Source organism: Portunus trituberculatus, chromosome 40 (genome assembly GCF_017591435.1).
Source record: "Portunus trituberculatus isolate SZX2019 chromosome 40, ASM1759143v1, whole genome shotgun sequence".
Lineage (NCBI taxonomy): Eukaryota > Metazoa > Arthropoda > Malacostraca > Decapoda > Portunidae > Portunus > Portunus trituberculatus.
The window spans coordinates 2,592,303-2,617,500 of record NC_059294.1 but is presented as its reverse complement, the minus strand read 5'-3'; the positions used below and the strand labels follow the sequence as shown (position 1 = coordinate 2,617,500).

Here is a 25,198-nt window from a genome sequence, read left to right as displayed (position 1 = left end):
TGAGTGACTGAGAGACGAGTTTAAACAGCTGTTGCAGTTCTGACACATATTTAAATGACAAACCAGACAAAGACGTCAACCTTCCAAGGAAATATACACACACTCACACACACACACACACACACACACACACACACACACACACACACACACACACACACACACACACACACACACACACACACACACACACACACACACAATGTTACCATCACCATTTCCGTTGCCTGTAAGCTTTGCTGGAGCCTGCTAGCAGTGACTGCTGCATTACGATAGATTTTTATTTGATTTGATTTCTTTTAGATAGTAACACCTCGGATTATTATAAATAAATATTTGCTAAGGGAGAGAAAAGAAATGCTATTCTGATAATGCATGATAACTATTCTCAAAGCACATTATTGACTTATGCAGTATGAGAAAACAGGGTGTGGCAAGCGCAGTAAAGAGGAAAATGTAGTACGAGGATTGTTACGTTCCTTATAATAATACATTGTGAGAAAGAATCTAGAATGTGTGATTCTCTAGTGGATGATGAAGATCATTATGTTTAACAGTTTAACAATTCATTTAAGAAAATAAATGGATATGTTACAATATAAACAGAGAAAAGAAGATTACAAACTACGAAGGAAAAAAGTTATATGAGACACACATACACGTGTTGTCTAATAAAAATAAGAAATGAAACAAAGAACATGCACATGAGAAAGTACACCAAATTGCAGAGCAAAAATTGAACTTTAAAAACAGACTAACAAAGATAAATGGATTGCCCAGTGACAACAACAATTAAACATGAACTTAATTAAATAGTATGAAAATAAAACAAACAAGAAATCCTATTAAAGAAGAACTATTAAACATACAATGACATGAAATAATGATCAAATGAGGAATACATCATCACACCTACACAACATAGCTAACAAAAACACCAACAACAATGGGTTTCCAAGCATTATGGCATTAAAGGTGCACGCAAAATGTGGCAGGGATTAGCTGAACTGTAAAGGCTGCACAGTGTCATACGGTAAGAAAAAGAGGAGGGAAACTGCACGTAGTTAACACAAGATAATATATATATATATATATATATATATATATATATATATATATATATATATATATATATATATATATATATATATATATATATATATATATATATATATATATATATGACGAATATCTAAAATGCAAGAGGAAGGATAATCTTCAAAAAAAGTAACATTAAGATTGTGTGTATGATTTCAGACGAACTAATATGCAGTCTGAGCGAAATACAGAATAGTGTTAATAAAAAATCACTTAACTTATTTTTTCTTACGGAAAGGAACATTTAAATCATATCGCACATTGAAATTTAGGACAAGTGGTGAAGAGGTTAAAGAAAAGTTACAGCAAAATAAAATCTAAAAACAACTGCATCATCTGCAACGAAAGAAAGGTTTCTCGCGTCCATGAAGTTCCTGTTATCGGTAATGTCCACCAGGAAATTTTGGCAATCACAACGAGTACCGCTGAAGCAAGGACATAACAGCAACACTGTCTACGTGTCACCTCCAACTTATCCAAGGAGGATATGTAATCATTGTCTAGTAAATTACACAATGACGCACACACACACACACACACACACACACACACACACACACACACACACACACACACACACACACACACACACACACACACACACACACACACACACACACACACACACACACACACACACACACACACACACACACACACACACACACACACATATATATATATATATATATATATATATATATATATATATATATATATGTGTGTGTGTGTGTGTATGTGTGTGTGTGTGTGTGTGTGTGTGTGTGTGTGTGTGTGTGTGTGTGTGTGTGTGTGTGTGTGTGTGTGTGTGTGTGTGTGTGTGTGTGTGTGTGTGTGTGTGTGTAACTTTTAAAGCAAAACTCTTCAGTATATATATACGACAAACACAAGCTTATGCAGCTGACTTTTCCGCCTCATTTAACTAATATAATCATGAAAACAAATAAAGATAAAAAAAGGAAGTACATTAATGGAGCGAATGAAAGCCTTAGTCGCACAAAGAAAACGTATCTTCGAAAATAAGCATACCTAGAGGCATCAGTAACGTTGCTCATACTTATCTCTACCTACGCTCACTACCCTGCACTTGTTAATGTTGAACGGCATTTGCCATTTATCTGACCATTCATTCATCCTATCCAAATCTGACTGCAAGACAATGGTGTCCGAATCTGACCTAACTAATCTACCTATCTTGCAGACGACACGAAGAAAGGTAGATTAATTAGGTCAGATTCGGATGCTATTGCCTTGCAGGCAAATTTGGATAAGATGGATGAATGGTCAGATAAATGGCAAATACAGTTCAGTTATTAACAAGTGCGGGGTACTGAGCGTAGGTCGAGATAATCCCCACAATAGATAGACACTAAATAACGAGGCACTAGGAAGTTCCAAGTATGAAAAAGATTTAGAAGTCATAGTCAGCTCTGATCTCGGTCAAATGATGCAATGCATTAAGGCTAGAAATAAGAAATAAGGGAAATAGGGTACTAGGAATCATTTTTAGAAGTGTTAAAAGCAGAAGTTCCTCTTTTCTTATGTTCTTATGTTCTTATTCATATCTGGAACTATCGCACGAACGTCAAGCAAGAGTTAGAAATTATTTCAATTACATCCGTTATCTTCTAAATTGCTTGTCCTAAAAGTTAATTAATCCTGAGCACAAATGTTTTTATGTACAGCTTAGATATGTTCTAGTCTTAGATACATTACATTTGCATTTGTATATTCAAAATATATCAAATTAATTCCATCAGTTTTACCACAAGGAAAGTTACACTTACCAAGGTAATGTATCAGTTGGTCAACCAAACCAAGGAGCAGAAACGTTTCCTAGATGCCGGAGTTTACCTATAGGAAAGAGGAAAAATCTATGAGTATGTTACAGAATAGATTTCAAACAAATTCCAAGGCACTGTTCAATAGGGGGAATAAAAGAAATCGCAATTTGAAAAATCACCACAAGGCTGACTATATCTCTCAATAACAGGAAACTTTCACATGCATTCAAAATGTGGGATGAATTCAAAACATATACGATGCACATTAAACAAATTAGTGTACTTCAAAATATTGGTTCACTAACAATACTGGTTTTCAAGGCAAGAAAGATGTGGAATGAAAAAAAAAAGTCTTTGCGTCAGCTTTAAAACTGCTGATGATATCAGATGAGGAAATAATGAATAATAAGTATTAACGTTATTCATGATTAAAGAAAAAATTTCCTACTCATGAAAAAATATAATACACTTAAAATTTAAAAGAAGTAATAGGCATAATAATAAATGGCTCATGTACTCAGTGTGTCGCGTGTACTGAGTGTGACGGGCGTGGACACTCCTTAAACTCAGCGAACAGGAGGAAGGTATGTCATGGTACAATACGAATTTCTTCTTCTGCAGTTTTGTAGAAATGAGTTCTTAATTTCCTGGTCCCTCGAGGGTGCAGGCGCGGCGGTTCACGAGTCAGTGTTTACGTCTCTCCTAGAAATTAAAAGTCTACCCACCAACTCTGGCAACCAATCAGAGGCTGCAAAAATATTTTCACGAGAGGAGTGCACTTCATGATCACCAGCGGGCATTACTTAGAAGACGAAAACGTATCTATTATGACCCGTCAAATATGGAGTCATTAAATGAATGGGTTACTTCTCAGTATTATCATCGTTGCTGTTGTTCCTGTTATTGTTGTTATTATTGTTGTTGTTGCTGTTGTTGCTCCTGTTGTTTTGTTATTGTTGCTGCTGGGTTTTTTTTTATCGTCATCGTTGTTGGCATTTCTCAGTAGAAATACTGCTTCACACAACACTCTGCCTCACAAATACCACCGGCATTAAGACAATGCAGCGCAAAGCATACCAACATCTAGACCATTCCATGACTACGCTACTGCTGCCGCCACCCTTACCAACACACACACACACACACACACACACACACACACACACACACACACACACACACACACACACACACACACACACACACACACGCCACACACACACACACACACACACACACACACACACACACACACACACACACACACACATTGATCGATCCTCCCGCTACAGTGCAGCTCGGGACTCACTGCCACAAATGTCAAAAGCTTCGCCTCGTTTCCTGTGTAATTGCTGTATAGACCAGATGCTGACCTTCAATTTAAGGCAAAGGTAAAGAACTTCATTTAGGGCACGTTAAGATGGGACATGGAAAAAAAAAGTGCGTTATTCAGAATTGCTTCACATAAATTCACAAAAACAATTTGTTTACTAACAAAAGTAGAAAAACTAATCGGTATCAGGTGTTGGAGAAATCTGTAATACTTTGATTTTTGTCGAAAAAAAAATTGACTGCAGTCGTGAAAAGTTATTGTTGCAATTGTAAGCGATAGAAATTGATAAATGAAGACCAAAAACTAAATTGTTCCAATAAAACACACAAAGCAGCATCAAATTTACATGAAATAGTGAAGGTTTCAAAAATTTTCACTTGATATATACAATTTAGAGGTTTACTTTTCTCTCGGCACATAAATATCTCGACAACAACAAAATTGTCGTTTGATACGCTTGAGCCATTACAGACAGAGGGCGAAACTTGCATTTTCTTCCTCTCGCATAATATCTTTGTTTTATCATTATCAGGCAGTTTCTTCAGCATTATTTCTTGCTTCCTCTTCTACACGAGCGCCACCACCCCAGCATCCTTGACGTAAACGCTAACATCTTCCTCTCCCATACCCAATGCACTCTCTCCAAAGAACCTAACGCTCCTTCTTCTTTATAGTTAGAACTCCTTTCCGCCTTGTAGTTAACCATTTTTTGTGCATTTATTACTCGCCTATTCTTTACCAATGAAAGAGAATGTTCAGTTATAATCACAACTTCTATATTTCCCGTACTCCTCCTGCGACCTGATGCATCCTCACTCCAACTACATTTTCAATATTCATATATTTTCCTTGCAATATTTCATACATATTTATTGATGCTAGTAAATAAGACATCATATCATATGAAGTACACACCTGTACTTACTGGCGATGCAAACTGTTACTCATGACAATAGTTCTCTTCTTGGTTTGCTACTTTAATATTCAGAAATGAAGTATCAGTCTCATTATACAAAGAAAGTTTCATAGAATTTGTTCTGATATTTGAATTACAAACAAAAATCTTAATTTTCAACTAATTCCAAAGTAAATTCTCTCTCTCTCTCTCTCTCTCTCTCTCTCTCTCTCTCTCTCTCTCTCTCTCTCTCTCTCTCTCTCTCTCTCTCTCTCTCTCTCTCTCTCTCTCTCTCTCTCTCTCTCTCTCTCTCTCTCTCTCTCTCTCTCTCTCTCTCTCTCTCTCTGTTTGTTAGAGACACATCAAAACATCAATGAATATATATATATATATATATATATATATATATATATATATATATATATATATATATATATATATATATATATATATATATATATATATATATATATATATATATATATATATATATATATATATATATATATATATATATATATATATATATATATATATATATATATATATATATATATATATATATATATATATATATATATATATATATATATATATATATATATATATATATATATATATATATATATATATATATATATATATATATATATATATATATATATATATATATATATATATATATATATATATATATATATATATATATATATATATATATATATATATATATATATATATATATATATATATATATATATATATATATATATATATATATATATATATATATATATATATATATATATATATATATATATATATATATATATATATATATATATATATATATATATATATATATATATATATATATATATATATATATATATATATATATATATATATATATATATATATATATATATATATTCACACACACACACACACACACACACACACGGCCCGGTAGCTCATTGGTTAGAGCGCTGGCTTCACAAGCCAGATGACCGGGGTTCGATTCCCCGGCCGGATGGAGATATTTGGGTGTGTCTCCTTTCACGTGTAGCCCCTGTTCACCTAGCAGTGAGTAGGTACGGGATGTAAATCGAGGAGTTGTGACCTTGTTGTCCCGGTGTGTGGTGTGTGCCTGGTCTTAGGCCTATCCGAAGATCGGAAACAATGAGCTCTGAGCTCGTTCCGTAGGGTAACGTCTGGCTGTCTCGTCAGAGACTGCAGCAGATCAAACAGTGAATTACACACACACACACACACACACACACACACACACACACATAAAAGGAAAAAAAAAGTATGTTCATTATCTCATGTCATAGTAAATGAGCATGGGGAGACCAAAAGGGCACACACAGTAAGCAGAATAAAGCTATCAACTATAGCTTTGATGAAGGACGTTCTGCAAACATTTACTTTATTCTCATAGACTAATAAATAATATTAAGAAAGTAAGAGATCCGTAGAGTTTCATCAAACAATGGATGTTATGACATTTTATCACTGGAGTGAGGCGTCTGGTGACACCAAGTGTCGCAGGAAAACCAGTCTATTTGTAATAGTTATATTCTCTCAACCTCATGCAGTTTTGAGTTTTCCTGTTTTTGCGCTGCACACAGATAGGCGCGACGATATGTACTTGTGCGTCGGTGACATAAACCCATTAGCAAGACCGGCTCGCTGGATGATTCCTGGGAGAGAAAGCAAAATTTTTGGTTCATTAGCTACGTTCTCATGAATAATGAGCAAAAGAAGCAGTTGCCTGTTTCCCGGCCACCATGATTGCCAGTTTAATCCAGCGTTCCGCAACTTAATTTTCTAGAAATAAAAGAACACTTTCAGTCTGCATTACAGAATTTCAAGTAGAACAAATACTATCTTTACCAACAATTCTAAAGAATAGTAGGTATTTTTCGACGTTTAGGTGATCGCATGAGAGAGAGAGAGAGAGAGAGAGAGAGAGAGAGAGAGAGAGAGCAGTTTCAAGAAGATGCATTACTTCAGAATTGAAACGGTAGTAATGTTCAGGCTCATTTCAAACTCTTATTAACTAAGACTTCCACTCAAAATATGAAGCGTCTCACGATAAGACGAACTGACTTTTGCGTGTGCAATGACTTTACCAGCTGATTCCTAAGTGATACTACTGGAAACAGATTAACAAGACATATTACTATGTGATAATACATGTTAAGAAACTATATCTCATATCAAAAGCCATACATAGCATGCAAGATACATAATTCAAGTAAGAGAAAAAAAACAAAAATAAAGTTCTCCCCTCTTAGGTTTCACGAATTTTGCATGGCATCTGCCCCCTAAGTGCCTCTTTTGCGCCGGGTCCTCGGCTCATGAAGTGCAACGTGTGCGGTACTAAACTCCAAGGACACACTTCACCGAAAATATAAAGATTACCTGCTGTCTTCATCACGGCAAATTGCCTCATGCTGCATCATCTTCAACCTTCAGATGAGCATAAATCTCTCCCTCAGTCATATGATATATGTGGGTGGGTGGGTGCGAGCGTGATAAGTTTAGATTAGTATCTTCCATTTCAGAAAATGCACGTGTATATTGTCCAGTGACGAAAACCACACAACTGTGAAACAAAAGTTAATCATCAAAAGGAGGAAATTCTGAGAATCAAAAAGTTGATGCGTCAACGTGATGGATGTGTCAGGAAAGGTATTTCATGAACAACAATTGTGAATATTGCTAACGGTACTATTGAATGGTGAAATGTGCACTGGGAACATCAGACCAGTAGAAACAAGTTAATAATGCAGTGGGACAAAAATTTAATGACATTCTCTCCATAATTACACACACACACACACACACACACACACACACACACACACACACACACACACACACATATATATATATATATATATATATATATATATATATATATATATATATATATATATATATATATATATATATATATATATATATATATATATATATATATATATATATATATATATATATATATATATATATATATATATATATATATTTATATATATATATATATATATATATATATATATATATGAGAGAAGGAGTTTAAAACGTATGACAGCTTCGTGAATGTTTCTAGAAGCCCTGGAGAGAAAACACATGGAGCTCAACTGAGGGAAAGTGCATGAGAGGCAATCTTCGATATTAAAGTGCAAGTAAATTGTGGAACATTGTAGCTGGTCTAGTGTGTTAAGGTCTTAGGTACAATAAGTAAGAAACTTGATATCTTTAGTTCTCTTCAGTAATAGTTTTGACGTGTGTGTGTGTGTGTGTGTGTGTGTGTGTGTGTGTGTGTGTGTGTGTGTGTGTGTGTGTGTGTGTGTGTGTGTGTGTGTGTGTGTGTGTGTGTGTGTGTGTGTGTGTGTGTGTGTGTGTGTGTGTGTGTGTGTGTGTGTGTGTGTGTGTGTGTGTGAAGAACGAGAAATTCAACAATTCATACATTTCTTTTCTTTTCATAACTGGATGATGTACTTTATCAATATGAACTTTTATTTATATCTTCAGATTTCTTTTCTAAAAGCAATGAAAAGAAAACACTTGCGAAATGCAGCTCATTGTGTTAGCAGAATTAATAATTTATCATTAAATTGAGAGATTAAAAAAGTGAAACTCATTATGATGTGAAGGTACAGTTTTGGACAGTGTCTGCAAGAAACTAACATGGACAAAACATTGAATAAATCAAAAGTAAATCAATTAAAAATAGCAATTAAAAACAGTGATGCACAACTTATGAATGGTTTCAGCATTCATTTCAATAGAACTGTTATTAATTGTCAAAACTATTACTGAAGAGAACTAAAGATATCTTGAATATAAAATGTTCAATAAGTTAGTTGTTCACGTTCCCGCAGGTGATATGAATCAAAGCTTGCTATCAGCTGAACGACGCTAATTCTCAACTTTAGACTAAGTAAATAAAAAATAAAATAATAAATAACAACTATTCCATCTTTTCAATTCAATAACAGAGAGCTAAGGTCATATTGGGCACTGATGATGGTGATGAGGGTAATGGTGGTGATGACAGCTACGATTTTGTTGCTGTTTTTGCTTTGACGCTGTTACTGATGCTGTCGCTAGTGCACCAGTTGGCAGTGCTGTAATTGTTGTAGAAGTAAGGTTTGTTGTTGCTGTTGTTGATTTTGTTGTTGTTGTTGGTGGTGGTGGTGATGGTAGTGGTAATGGAGATCGTGGTAATGATGATAGCTAGTAATGGTGGTGGTGGTGTGGTGTGGTGGAAGTGATGGACGTGGTATGTGATGGTGATGATGGTGACGATGTTGAAGTGATGGTGATGGTGGTGATGGCAATGTAGTGGTGATGATGATGGTGATAGTATTGGTGATGGTTGTGGTGGTGATAGTCATGGTGGAGACAGCACTGGAATTAGTAATGGTTGTGATGGTAATGGTGTACTAATGGTTGTGATGGTGGTTGCTATCACGGTGACGAGAATATTAGCTAAGAATATCGTTGGTAAAGTATGAGAGAAAATATATTCAGATGTGCGGTGATGCATTTCAAGTATACTGCAAAAATGATAACGTCACCACAAACAAGAAAGAGTGTTACCGAAATCCAAAAAGGGGCGCCTGCATAAAGAGCTCGAAAACAGTAAATATAGACTCTGCTTTATTGGATGGAAAATAGCTGGGAAAATGTTTAGAAAATATCACTGATGAATATCCATTACATTTTCCAATTGCATATGCATGATACATCAAAACTTCCACTGGTGAATGTGTAATTACTTAAAAATACAAATTTTACAAATGTTATCAAAACACCAACTCCCGAATGGCAGCTGGTTAAATACAACAAGTACGAAATGTAATGGTACTGTTCATAATGGAAAATAGAATGTTATAGATTGCACTAATAAATACAAATGGAAGTTAAATAATCCAGTAGAATCGAAAATTCAGCTTTCTAATAAGGTTTTTGATAATAAAGTTATATGAGTGTAAAAAAAAAAAAGCATAATTACTCTGGGAAAACGTTTGAGTTAAAGAGCTTGTATCATAGTATCCTGTTCCAGTAATTACCAACGCAAATGAAATAAAGTGCTCCGTAAATGTGTTGGCAGCGCCGGCATTGCATCGCCCGGTAGACTCTGCAATTAAGGCTTAAAAGAAAACGTATCGATGAAGCTGCTCCTTAAAACATTAATTCACAACAAATGACTGGGAAATAAGAAAACGTAAGGCAAATGTTCGTATGTTCCTTATATCTCCCATGGAACAATGAGAGAGAAAAGAAATACTCTGCAATTAGGGAGAGAGAGAGAGAGAGAGAGAGAGAGAGAGAGACTAATAAAAAAAAAAACTTTTACATCCACAGCTACAACAACTTCCTCTTCATAAGGTAAATCAGAGGCTAGAATTGATATAAACTAGTGTGCATATTATAACACTCACATGAAGGTCCAGCAAGTAAAGGACTCATTAAGCAGCTTTACTGGCCAACAATAACATGGAAATAAATTACGTCAAGTGCTTTTTCTTTGAACGTGAACAAGAAGTTAATTTAATGTCAAGTCATATTTACCATCCTCTGTTGATATGTATGCATTTGATATATTAGTCTAGTTTAAATGATATTAAGAGAGAGAGAGAGAGAGAGAGAGAGAGAGAGAGAGAGAATGTGTGTAACATTACGTAACAACCATTACACACACACACACACACACACACACACACACACACACACACACACACACACACACACACACACATTCTCTGTGTGTGTGTGTGTGTGTGTGTGTTCGGCTGTTGGTCGGAAAAATAGCTTGTGCAACTGCCTCCTCTTTGTATTTTGCTTATTTATAAGGTTAAGCCCTAAATTTTCTCGCACTTAGTGGTTACGCTTTCCTGGTTTTTCTTTGATTTTTTTTCAAGATTACTAAATCACACTTTTCACTTCTTTATCTGTACCTCGAACCAAACACTAATTCAGCTTTTCATTTTCTGTTAGTGTTTAAATAACTGGCTTTTGTTTCTGATGCTTTGATATAATGAACAGAGCAGAGCAGAACAAAGCAGAGAGAGAGAGAGAGAGAGAGAGAGAGAGAGAGAGAGAGAGAGAGAGAGAGAAAATGGAGTATGTAGGCGCTTCAAGATTTGATTTTTTTTCATTTCTTGTTTTTATTCGCTATGAGTTTTCAGAAGCGCTGTGCGTGAGAGACGTCTGATGAAGCAGGATGAGCAACCTTACTCATGTGAGACGAAGCTGAATACGCCAGGGAAATTAATGTAGTTTAGAGATGGAGTGCACAGCTTCTAATAGTACTGATATATTGTTCAAGCGATTTCTTCTTGCACACAGCAATAAAAATCTAAGCCCTTTACTGTTCCTTTGTGTGGGTATTGGCCATGGTCGCCTGCCTAATGCGAGCCTTTGCCTTTGTGCTGTGAACAGAGGGACGGAGTATCACCTTCCTGCCTTGTGTTGCATTGGGTAGCACCACTCTCGCCTTTGTCACGCCAGTCCTTGGTGTGATTTACAACAGAACTATTATTTACTGTCTATATAAATATTTTCTCATTTATTACTTGTTTGTTTTTACTTAGTGTCTATATAAGTATTATTTAATTTTTTTTTTTTACTTAGTATGTATATAAATATTTTTTTTCTTTTATTTCTTTTTTTTTTTTTTTCTTATATGTCAAAAGTCATGATTTGATTGATCTGAAAACACTGCACATCACGCATTGCATCCATGTAAATCTCAAGTCCAACAACCTACTGAAACTGAGACATATATATGACTATAATGTGTGTATGCATCACTACTGGATCACAAACGTTTTAGTTAGCTACTGGCTTGTTCCCGAATCCTGTGATGGCAGCATGGCAGTATAATATTTAGCCTACTGACGCAACGTAAGGTTTGTTGTCACACCCGTGATGTGAATTATTTGCTATCATATATTTGCAACTGTTCCTCCTTGCTTTATGCTGTGCCGGCAGGTCGATAACCAGCATTTAGTATAGGTCACTATGCTGCTCACTGGTCTTTCTGCTAATGATTCTTTGACGCTGAACACAAAATATAAGTCTGATAACACCAAACTGATACTGTAACGGGTAAAAAAGAAGGGGAGCTACAGAAGGTTTTCACAGCAAGTATAAAAAAAAAGTAATTATAGGAAGAAACGAGCTGAAAATTTAGTATCTACTTTCATGATCCATTGTTGATTGAAACTCTGCATGTATATCATTTGCTCTCCATGTCCGTAGTCATCATAATGACAAAATCATCACCACCATCACCACCACCATCACCACCATCATCATTCAGTTTAAGTTCAGTTTTAAAAATGGCTTCTCCTAATCGATCGCATCAATTCACTGCACATACCAATACCTGACAAGTTGTGAACCTTTTTTCCATTCTTATCTTTTTTTTTAATTTTCCGCCCGGTCTCCTTTAATGCGCCTGCTGTCTCTTGCACTCCGGTAAGTAATCATTTTATTCCACCTGTTATTATGTTCTTTCAGGTGTAAAATGGCTAATTAAGCTTCGAATGCTTCTGACTTTTAAAATCCCTACGTCCATTATGTTTCCAAGCCACTGCTGTTACGATCGTGATTACCGCCAAATGGGGATACATGCATGGCTAAACCACCGCCACGATACCGAATAATCGAGTAATTGCGGCTGATCATAAGCAACTATCCAATGGCGGCAAGAACAGATGGCTGAATACTGCAGGAAACATTCGAATTTGTTAGTGAAAGGCATGACTTATTCTCTTATATAGCATTGTCACGATTCATATATTCTCTCTCTCTCTCTCTCTCTCTCTCTCTCTCTCTCTCTCTCTCTCTCTCTCTCTCTCTCTCTCTCTCTCTCTCTCTCTCTCTCTCTCTCTCTCTCTATCTATCTATCTATCTATCTATCTATCTATCTATCTATCTATCTATCTATCTATCTATCTATCTATCTATCTCTGTCTCCCTCTTCCATGCACAATCAGATCTATAATCATTCTGTCCGCATACTGTTCATCCCCTCAGATAATGTATCCATACCCAATTCAATCCCTTCCCTTTATCTCATTCCACACCACTGCAACTCTGCCCTCTCCTCTCACTAAGTCATTCCACAAGTTATCCGTCTTCATCATCACGGGCATCGCACTATTCAATGCTTAATTACATTACCACAGACTGCTTTCACTTAGATATCTTATTGATCTTTGCTGATTCGATTCAGTTTTCAATGAAGGATGTTAAATATTTCTTTGTTCACATCTGCTAATGTAGAAATTTTCAAATTCGTACGCGTTACTTTCAACCACTCAGCTTTTAGGAGATATTTGCATGTCATAATGATTTCCCTTGTAAATTTACCAACTTACGTAAAAGTATCAAACATTTTATCTCAAATCAAAAAGCCACAAATAGACAAGAACAAAGGCCGTCTAATTGCCGCACGCTTAAAAGAATGTAGTGGAAGAGTTACACAAAAGGAGGCGAACTTACTACTCTCATTCTTCTCAGCTGCTCGACAGAGAAGAAAATCATTTTCGCAAAACCTACATTTATTGGATTTGCTGTTTTCCAAGGCAGGGCAAGGATGAGGAGTTACTGTCCTGTGTTGAGTCTGCCGATACATTCAGCAAGTGCAGAGCTTATGGGGGCGAGTTACGAGTTTCCTCTCCATGGACAAGGGAAGGACAAAGTCTAGTTGCACCTGATGGATGAAAAAAGAGGGTTCTTATTCTTAAAAACTTATTCATTTTGTATATATTTTGTGACCCTTAGTGAGCTTTGGAAATAATGAAGCAAAATTACTTGGCACTAAATTGATTAAAAGCATGTTACAATACAAGTATTCGTGTAAGTTTACAAGACCATTCAGAGATGGTTCCTTTCTATGAAATGTTGTTTTCAGACAAAGGGGAAGGTATCTGTATTCAACAATGCATCCATAATTCTTTGTAAGGTATATCACATGGAACTGCAACTGCTCACACTCCAAATGAACCACATATTTTTCTGAGCCGCGGCCTTCACTCTCCCTAACCACATTAAGTCTCCCTTCGAAGGGGAATTCCACTTTCCCTGACTCTTCACCAGAATTTGCCGCTGGGAAATGGAGGAGAAAACAATGTCTCTCTTTATTCACCATCCTTGAACACAAAGAGGAAGCGGAAATTATTGTTTGATATCTTAAAGATATTACACCCGTTCATGTATTTCAAATCTTCTCGATACATTAAGAATAAGACTTGGTGTCATTCTGTTGAGATGTTCAGTATATAGAGATATCGTAATCCACCCGCTCGCTGCCACATTCCAAGTAAATTAAATATTCTCTGCTAAGTTTACCATTGGGCAATCGTATGTGCCTTGTCAATAGATTATGTACCAGTTTGCATAGTCCTTCTAAGACTTAATGAATACCAAGTCCCTTGTGATGGAAGATAACAGATGTGAAGGCTCTGCTGCGATAGTGATCAATAATAATGCTTTTAGGAACCACTCCACTCCTTGAAAACCCGTGATGTGCAAAGACATAGATTAAAGACATGAGATTAAAACCCCTTACATCTGCACCAGAACACTCCATGTACGTATGAGCGTGCAGCAAAACCTTCAGCTTTTCTACATCCACGGCCTCCAATTTTCGGCATGTCTATCACTTCTGTAAAAAAAATGTAACTAATATTCTCAATGACGTGTTTCAAGTAAAGAATGTCTTGTTGAGTTATTGACGGAGCGATGTAGTGTTTGCTGTCTCTCTCTTAGCTCTGAATTGTGTTGCCAGAAAAAAAAAACTACCCCTTTAGTCTGTTTTGCCAGAACAATCAACTTCTGTATTTTTCTTTCCATTTCCGCCTCGCTCCGTGCTTCTGTCTGTTTCTCTGTCTCCTTTCCTTGTCTATATGTATTCTCTCTCTCTCTCTCTCTCTCTCTCTCTCTCTCTCTCTCTCTCTCTCTCTCTCTCTCTCTTCTTCGTACATTAGTATCTCTCCTTCGTACATTAATACAATTTTATTGTTCTACCACACACTGGGAAAAATAGAATTGCGTGGCGATTTCGTCATGATGAAATACACTTACACAGTCAACAGAGAAAGGCTGACTCAATCTCTTGTCCTCACTGACATTGACAGATTGGCAACAAAATTTCTTTTCTCTCTGTTTTACTTATAGCGTTTTCTTTTCCAGTTCTAGTCAATTTAAATGCTTATTGTTCGTCATCATAAGTGTAGTCTTACTTCTGAATTTATAAAGCCGTTCAAATGGACAGGCAAGTTATATTTAATATTGTAAATGTATTCTCAGTCATTGCCTCTTGTCCGATAGCATTGAGAAACGAGGATATAAATAAAGAAAATATTGGCGGTAAAAGAACTGGTAGAAATAAATATATTGTAATAAGTCATCCATGAAAAATGAAAATTAAATGAAGTATAAGTGAAATAAAAACAATAAAAACACTGCATGGAATATAATTTAGAGCAATCAATGAAAAACAGTGACCTGAATAAAGTTAGAGAGGAAAGGCAAGATTAGATATGGGCGGATGCAGGACTTAGTCGTCTGCTGGTAACACCTGGTGATGCAAACCTGCCCTCCTGGGGAACCTTGAATCAGGAAAATGAAAACCAGTGACTTATGTTTCATATCTATTAACGCGTCTGCTTGTCTAGTATATCCTCCTTTCCCTTTATCACTGTGTGTGTGTGTGTGTGTGTGTGTGTGTGTGTGTGTGTGTGTGTGTGTGTGTGTGTGTGTGTGTGTGTGTGTATTTACCAAGGCCTGATCATGAGCGAACCTGCAACCACCAGCCTTTTTTTTTTTTCATAAGAGGGGAGACTCGGCAAAGGCAAAAAAAAAAAAAGCCCCAGTTCCCTTAAAGGTCATGTGAGTTATCCAAAATTCAGGGAAAAATGTCTTGATACCTCCCTCTTTAAAGAAATCAAGTCGTAGGAAGATGGAAATACAGAAACAGGCAGGAGTACCAGAGTTTACCAGACGAAGGAATGAATGACTGTGAGTACTGGTTAACTCTTGCATTAGTGGGCTGGACAGAATAGGGATGAGAGGAAAAAGAACTCTTATGCAGCGAAGCCGCAGGAGGAATGGAGGCATGCAGTTAGCAAGATGAGCAGACCAGTTAGCATAAAAATAGCGATAATAGCCCACGAGATGCAACATTCCAGCGGTGAGAAAGAAGCCGAAGACAGTCAGTTAAAGGAGGGGAATTGATGAGAAGAAAAGCTTTTCATTCCACCCTATCTAACAAAACTGTTTTAGTTGAACCCCCCAAACATGTGAAGGGAACTCCATACAAGGACGGATAAGTTCCTTGTAAAAGTTAGCAGTTGGAGGGGCGAAAAACTGGCCGAGACGCCTCAGAACGCCTAACTTCATAGAAGGCGTTTTAGCAAGAAATGAGATGTGAAGTTTTCAGTTTAGATTATGAGTAAAGAACAGACCGACCGAAAATATACAATGTAGAAGATGGGGACAACTGAATATCATTGAAGAAGCGTGGATAGTTGTCCGGAAGATTGTGTCGAGTTATATATATATATATATATATATATATATATATATATATATATATATATATATATATATATATATATATATATATATATATATATATATATATATATATATATATATATATATATATATATATATATATATATATATATATATATATATATATATATATATATATATATATATATATATATATATATATATATATATATATATATATATATATATATATATATATATATATATATATATATATATATATATATATATATATATATATATATATATATATATATATATATATATATATATATATATATATATATATATATATATATATATATATATATATATATATATATATATATATATATATATATATATATATATATATATATATATATATATATATATATATATATATATATATATATATATATATATATATATATATATATATATATATATATATATATATATATATATATATATATATATATATATATATATATATATATATATATATATATATATATATATATCGTAACCCAATCCAGAGTTATACATTTTACAAAGACGCGCCCCTAGGCGTGGCACTATGTATTTTCACCCAATCCGGGGCAAGAATGGGCACTGCAGTCCTTAGCCGTGTCGACCTGCCAGCGTCCCCTCACTTGCGGTTACCTACCTTCTCACATGGCAGGACTACAGTATATGTGCCTCCTCTATATTTCCTTCAAGCATTCATATTTCTATATTAACAGTTTTCCTTATGACTCAGGCCATGTGTAAACCTTCCTATTTATTACTGTCAACACCCTACCAAAATTCTACTACATGGTACGATGATTTTTTACTTTTCCTCTATTTTTCCCTTCCTCTTGTATGTTTTTATTTCTCTGATTTACTCTCTTATTTCTTCTCTATTATTTCATCTTTCTTCTTTGACTGCGTCAAGTTTCCACAATTCCAAGGTAAAATGCTTCAGTTGATTTACCGTTTTAATCATCCCTGGAGGATTCGTTCCCTAGGAAGATTCATCCCCTTTATTGGTTGGTTACGAAGCAGCAAGTATCCAGTATCCAGAACGCTTTATTTATTCTTATCTAAAAATACTATAAAATTCACCTAATACAAATATCTGATTTCAAACCTTGAGTCGAACACACTAACTAAATAACACACACACACACACACACACACACACACACACACACACACACACACACACACACACACACACAAATCCATTGATGGTGGGATCTTGTAGTAATGGAATTTCGTAACTAACGCAACGAAAATACTCGTAGAGCCAAGGGAACGAATCAGCCTAGGGGACAAATAACCCTGGTTCAAGGAAAGGCCGGCCCTTAATGCGTGTGCAAGGCGTCATTGAGGCAAACATAACAGATTCAGCTTGTGGCCAATCCTTAGCTAGGGTTGAAGAAAAAGCATCACCAATCTCATCAAGTAACTAATGTGGGTCAGGATGGCGCCATTACAACCACGAGCTGACCACTTTACCATAGCGCTACCCAGTCGCCCCTTAGGGTTCGAAGCTCTTGGGGATGAATACACCAGAGATGAATCAACCGGGACATTTCACCCGGGACGATCAAACCTATATTATAAGGATAATGTTCAAGTGTCTCTCTCTCTCTCTCTCTCTCTCTCTCTCTCTCTCTCTCTCTCTCTCTCTCTCTCTCTCTCTCTCTCTCTCTCTCTCTCTCTCTCTCTCTCTCTCTCTCTCTCTCTCTCTCTCTCTCTCTCTCTCTCTCTCTCTCTCTCTCTCTCTCTCTCTCTCTCTCTCTCTCTCTCTCTCTCTCTCTCTCTCTCTCTCTCTCTCTCTCTCTCTCTCTCTCTCTCTCTCTCTCTCTCTCTCTCTCTCTCTCTCTCTCTCTCTCTCTCTCTCTCTCTCTCTCTCTCTCTCTCTCTCTCTCTCTCTCTCTCTCTCTCTCTCTCTCTCTCTCTCTCTCTCTCTCTCTCTCTCTCTCTCTCTCTCTCTCTCTCTCTCTCTCTCTCTCTCTCTCTCTCTCTCTCTCTCTCTCTCTCTCTCTCTCTCTCTCTCTCTCTCTCTCTCTCTCTCTCTCTCTCTCTCTCTCTCTCTCTCTCTCTCTCTCTCTCTCTCTCTCTCTCTCTCTCTCTCTCTCTCTCTCTCTCTCTCTCTCTCTCTCTCTCTCTCTCTCTCTCTCTCTCTCTCTCTCTCTCTCTCTCTCTCTCTCTCTCTCTCTCTCTCTCTCTCTCTCTCTCTCTCTCTCTCTCTCTCTCTCTCTCTCTCTCTCTCTCTCTCTCTCTCTCTCTCTCTCTCTCTCTCTCTCTCTCTCTCTCTCTCTCTCTCTCTCTCTCTCTCTCTCTCTCTCTCTCTCTCTCTCTCTCTCTCTCTCTCTCTCTCTCTCTCTCTCTCTCTCTCTCTCTCTCTCTCTCTCTCTCTCTCTCTCTCTCTCTCTCTCTCTCTCTCTCTCTCTCTCTCTCTCTCTCTCTCTCTCTCTCTCTCTCTCTCTCTCTCTCTCTCTCTCTCTCTCTCTCTCTCTCTCTCTCTCTCTCTCTCTCTCTCTCTCTCTCTCTCTCTCTCTCTCTCTCTCTCTCTCTCTCTCTCTCACACACACACACACACACACACACACACACACACACACACACACACATGCTAGTAAGAATTGTACGTTAATATTATAGGTATATCCGTTGAGATTTGCAGTCACTTACCCGGAATGGCGGGAGGACACAGCACCGTGTACACTCATAGGTTTGCTATGAGCCACACTCGATTCACGCATTAAATCCACAGCAGTGAACCAGACATTCGTGTGATAGCCGCCTCTCAGGTCTGCTACCAGTGAAATATTTTCACCATTTCTTCCCAAATACATGTGTGAAGAAACACGCATGGCTGAACAACAGGCACGCCAATTCCTTAAAAAAAATATATTATTCTCTTCCATAATATCGAACACAGGTGATGTGTTAGGCATGAATAAATTAGTGCCTCCCAATATACAAATGATACCGATACAGTGCTGGTTAGGTTATATTTGGTTAGGTTACGTCAGTAGTTTAGGTACAAAGGTCGTAAAGTACAAAAGTATCAATAAAAGCAACCATCTCCGTTATGTCGAATATTAAGGCATTAATACAAGATTTGCTTATACCCTTCCTTTAACCTTAGACGGACAAAATATTGACTCATTACCCAATAACTGTTTCTGTTATATCCAGATGGCCATGAGGTTAACGTATCAGGCCCATAACTTTGCTGCTTTTCATCGACAACAATAAAAATGCGAGATAGGACAAATGCAGCCTCTCTCTCTCTCTCTCTCTCTCTCTCTCTCTCTCTCTCTCTCTCTCTCTCTCTCTCTCTCTCTCTCTCTCTCTCTCTCTCTCTCTCTCTCTCTCTCTCTCTCTCTCTCTCTCTCTCTCTCTCTCTCTCTCTCTCTCTCTCTCTCTCTCTCTCTCTCTCTCTCTCTCTCTCTCTCTCTCTCTCTCTCACCCATCTTCCTAAGACTTGAGGGAGATAAATTACTTCTTAGCATTGATGTTCAGCTTCGCTCCTATTATTATTATTATTATTATTATTATTATTATTATTATTATTATTATTATTATTATTATTATTGTTACTATTATCAGTATTATCATTATTGTTTTTAATAACAATAATACTATTATTATCATTATCATTATTTTTTCTAATATTTATACTACTGCTGTTACTACCACTACCATTACTGCCACTACCACTACTACTATTTTACTACTACTACTACTTCTACTTCTACTATTACTACTACTACTTCTGCTACTACTATACTATTTCTACTACTAATACTATACAATTTCTACTACTATTACTACTCCTACTACTACTACTACTACTACTACTACTACTACTACTACTACTACTACTACTACTACTACTACTACTACTACTACTACTACTACTACTACTACTACTACTCATTAATACATTTTTGCAAACTCCAGTTATTCTCGACTGAAGTAACAACTCAAATTGAATTATCACTAACAACAATTGTATTCCATATCAAATTATCACACTGCAAAAGTTACTGCTTGGCGTGTCAGTATCAACATAATTCATGAACGACTTTGTTATCCAATATAAAACTTGGTAACACAACCATCCTAATGAGAGGCGCTATTAGGTACATACATACACCCAGCAGCTCTATACGATCATTATATGAAGGCTAATGAGACTGAGTTGAGAAAATTTCTGATTACGTACCAGAAACTGAACAACATTACAACAATAATAACATTACAATCACAATTATATAAAAATGTGGTTGTTTAATGATTCTCTCTTCGTAATATTTAGGAGACGCCATACCAAGTTCTACTGAATCTTTCAAATCAAACCTCTTTCAAATATCAAAACTTAATAAGAATGAAAGAATTATGTTATTGCTTCTAGACTAACTACAGCCATAGCTACCGACTCGCTGCTCGGTGTCACCACACTGTTGAGGTGCACATAAAAAGATTAGAAAATTGATAAGTTTTCCCTGCAGGTGTATCGCGTCAAATAAAATAGGTTGCTAAAGTGGCACGAACGGAGAGTGGCACTCGAAACCAATCTCTTTCCTCTTATCGTGGAGGAAGAATCGATAGGGTAAGTTACATTTTTTTTCTTGCGTAAGGGTGACCGGCTAAGGGAATAAAACGAAAAAGAGAAAAGAAAAAGCTCGTTATTTGCCACTCGCCTATACCCGTCCCAGAAAAGAAAAGTTAAAAGAAGGAATTATTTTAAAAACAGAATCCAGTTCACCTCTTCTTTGGAACAGCTCGTCCTGTGAAAGAAATTAAAGAATGAAGATGCTCGTTAACTTTTTGCATTAGTGAGATGGACAGCACAATCAAAACTAGTCTCATCAAAAGTGGGTTAACCGTACACTATAAATAACACTTAAAAAGGTTGTACTGTGAACTGCCACTATCTAATTATATAAGAAAAAACAGATGACAACCCCTCCCTTGATACTCAGCAAAATGGTTCTCTTCGGGATCGTCACATTAAGAAACTGGACAATGGACACCCCAACAGTATTATTGCATGATTGTTTAATAGAATCTAGAACATTTTTCCTCGTTACCACCATTTTCATCATCACTTCCATTATCATCATTGCTGTCATCTCTGCAATTCACTTAAATCAAGTTGACATTGCATCGTTGAAATGTTGAAGCAATTATTAAGAAAGCTCTAACGTGAACAACGGAAATGTCGTTAAAAGACCAAAGAACGTGTAGATAAATATACAGAAATGATACATTGTGTTTCCTTGACAAGATTTCATTACATATTATGATTACGATTACCACCAGTATATAATTTTCATCATTATCATTATCATACTCATCAGGAATTTTATCACCATCATTTCCATCATCATTATCATATTCACTGCCATTATAATCATTTTCTAATATGATCACCACAACTTCCTAAACATTGGTATCGATATAACTGCTATTGGTTTTAGAATAAGAATTAAACAAACATCAATACAAATGTACAAGCCTTACCCAAATTCCCTTCTTACAGTGTCGCGGCCTCCAATCCATTCAAATCACACCTTCCACAGCTGGCCTTGAAATTATTTCGTACCCAAGCCTTTGGTAGAGAAAATCAGGTATTAGGTAACGCCGATGGTAGGAAATTATATGCTGCTCTGCATTTCACTTGTTCCCCGTACTGCCAACGCTCGTGTGCGAGAGAAGACAAAGGAGACAAGTTGCCACTGTAAAGTAAAATGCCTCGTGTCAAGGCCCTTTGTATCACCAAATTCTCGTACTCCCTTTGACTTTCTACCTGATTTTTTCTTGGAACATAAGTTGGGAACAATAGAAGCGAGCTACTGAGAGAGAGAGAGAGAGAGAGAGAGAGAGAAGAGAGAGAGAGAGAGAGAGAGAGAGAGAGAGAGAGAGAGAGAGAGAGGTCACGCACGTGGTAGCTCCGTGTTTTCGTGGTGTTACAGTGGTTTAACAAAGTGCAGTGTTGTGAAAATTTCAGTGCTTGAAGTGCTAAGTGTCCTGGTGTCCATGTAAAAGTGTAAGGTGTGCTAAGCCTTGCAATAGTGTTGAAAAATCACTTGAAAAGAGTGTTTGTACCCGTGCAGTGACCGAGACCCGGGCCTGACCTGACGCGAGGCCTAAGGCAGCACACAGTTGCCAAATCTCTCCAAGGTAGTTTTTAAACAACCTGTATCTCTCTCTCCGTGGCTGGTTTGGCTTGACTTGTGGGAGAGGTAGTTAGTGTCGTGTGTTTTTTGTGCGCCTGTGGGGAAGTGCTTTGTGTTCTGTGCCAGTGTTCAGTGTCTGTGTTCACGAGTGTGTTAGTGTCGCACGTGTCGTTTAGAACCAACACTCGTTGTCGCCCCACACCTGGCTCCACAATTCCCCAGGAATCACTTATCCTCTCCCTCAATGTCTAGCCCCGCCCATCGCCCCATAGCCAGGCGAGACTTGCCTGGCTACCAGCCACAGAATTGGTGTTGCGTTTGTGGCAAAGCAACACTTAAGACTCAACACGTGAGCTGTGACGAGGAAACCTGCCGTAACCTTTGTCACAACAGCTGCCTTGGGGATACGCCAGTCTTCAAGTGTAGCTACACGGAACAGCTACGACTCCAAGCAAACATCCCGGACCCCGTCACCTACATCATCGAGGAGACTGATACACCCCAACGCCACTACCGGACGACAGTGGGGAGAGTCAGTGGGAGGGCTTGAGAGAGGAGAGCTAGTTTCACTAGTTGAGAAGCTCACTGAGGAAGCCTCTCAACAAAACTGTGTGATTAAGTCCCTCCAGGACGACCGAGACTTGATCATACAACACAGAGACGTGTTTGCTGCGGCTCTCAGAGTAGCAGACAGGCTGATAGCGTCAAAACAGCGCCAGACGCAAGTAGCCACACGCTCTCAGGCAGTCAGCGCCCACGCAGAGTCAATTGACGAACACTGGGAGGTGGTTTGTCAGGACTCTGAGAGGTGGAGGACGTGGTGGAGCTCGGATAAACCGCAACAGCTCCGCCACTCAGCTGTTTTCTCAACTTCCACCTTCCCTTCGCCTGCCCGGGAAACAACGACCGCTCCGCCTACCTCCACTGCTTCCACCGCCACACAGAGCGACTGTGACACCTCCTCAGCGTCCACTGTCACTCCTGCCACACAGAGTGACTGCTCGGTACTCACTACCACGTCTACCGCCACACAGAGCAGCAGGGACTCTTCCTCCATAAACACAGCGAACGGAGTAGATCGCGGTGCCTCTGTTCGCCCACGAACCTCTCCTCAGACCACTTCAGGAGATTGGAGAAAAAAGAAATCTAAGAGGGAAGTGCAGCAGGACGCGAAGGACTGAGGACTCACCAGGCCACCAAGCAGACACAAAAGCGAGCCAAGGCAAAAGTGTGTGAGTACTGCTCACGGAAAGGACACACTTCTGCTACTTGCCACGCCAGAACTGACGATTTACGTCAGGAGCGTCTCCTACAGCGGCTCCTTACGGTGGAAAGACACACAGCCACACCCTTCCCACCTGCAGCGCCTCAGCCCGCCCACCACCTCACTTCATTTCAGTCCTTACCACAACCTCGCCCACTCCTTCCTCAGCCTGGTATCTGGAATCAGAGCCAGGGGCGGCAGTGGACCACTCCTCTTCACCAGTACCAGCAGTCGGCCGCGGACCCTAACCACCACCTCGGACTAGCAGGCCTCGCTCACTACCATCCCTCACCATGGTACAGCCAGCTTGCCCCGCCGCCAACTAAAGGTCGTCTCTAGCAACGTCCGTGGTCTCCGGACTAACCTTGCAGACTTATACCACAACTGTGTGCAACGACACAATGCAGACGTTGTTGTGGTGACAGAGACATGGCTGAACAGTGAGGTGGAGCCCACGTATGGCAGGATGCAGGGCTTCACCCACTGGGTGAGGAGGGACCGACAGGAGCGAACAGGAGGTGGAGTGGCTGTCTGCTTCAAGGAAGGAATGCAGGCCCAGCTACTCGACATAGACACGCCTCCAATGATGGAGATGATGTACTTCCGAGTAATGCTGGCAGACCGCTCAGCCCTCCTGCTGTGTGCCCTGTATCGCCCCCCGCGACAAGGGCCTGACTCACTCCTGTACCTGACTGAGACTTTAGACAACCTGATGATGGCACACAGCTGCAGCCACGTGCTGATTGTGGGGGATCTCAATCACCACCTGGAAAGAGACGCCTACGAGAATCTCCTGAGGTGCAGGGTCTGACAGATCATGTCACCTTCCCCACACATGAACGAGGAGGGACATTAGACCCTGTCATCTCAGACTACCAGGAGGACAAGCTTCAGTGTCATCAGCTGGGGCTCGTGGGCAGCTCTGATCATCACGCTGTACTGACACAGCTGGAAGTGGGCGTGGCTCAGGACGAGGCCACCACCCGCACCATCTGGCTGTGGAACAAAGCAGACTGGGCTTCCCTGCGCCGCGACCTGACCCAC

At 38.2% G+C, this 25,198-nt stretch overlaps 1 protein-coding gene across 1 annotated transcript in view; it reads right to left on the bottom strand.

The window, feature by feature from the left end:
- Positions 1-25,198, bottom strand: part of LOC123516172 (putative neural-cadherin 2) — a 468,611-nt gene that overhangs the window by 391,064 nt on the left and 52,349 nt on the right. The window contains exon 3 of the mRNA XM_045275338.1: positions 2,886-2,952. The gene's annotated coding sequence lies outside the window, so the exon portion shown is untranslated. The remainder of the gene's footprint in view (positions 1-2,885; positions 2,953-25,198) is intronic.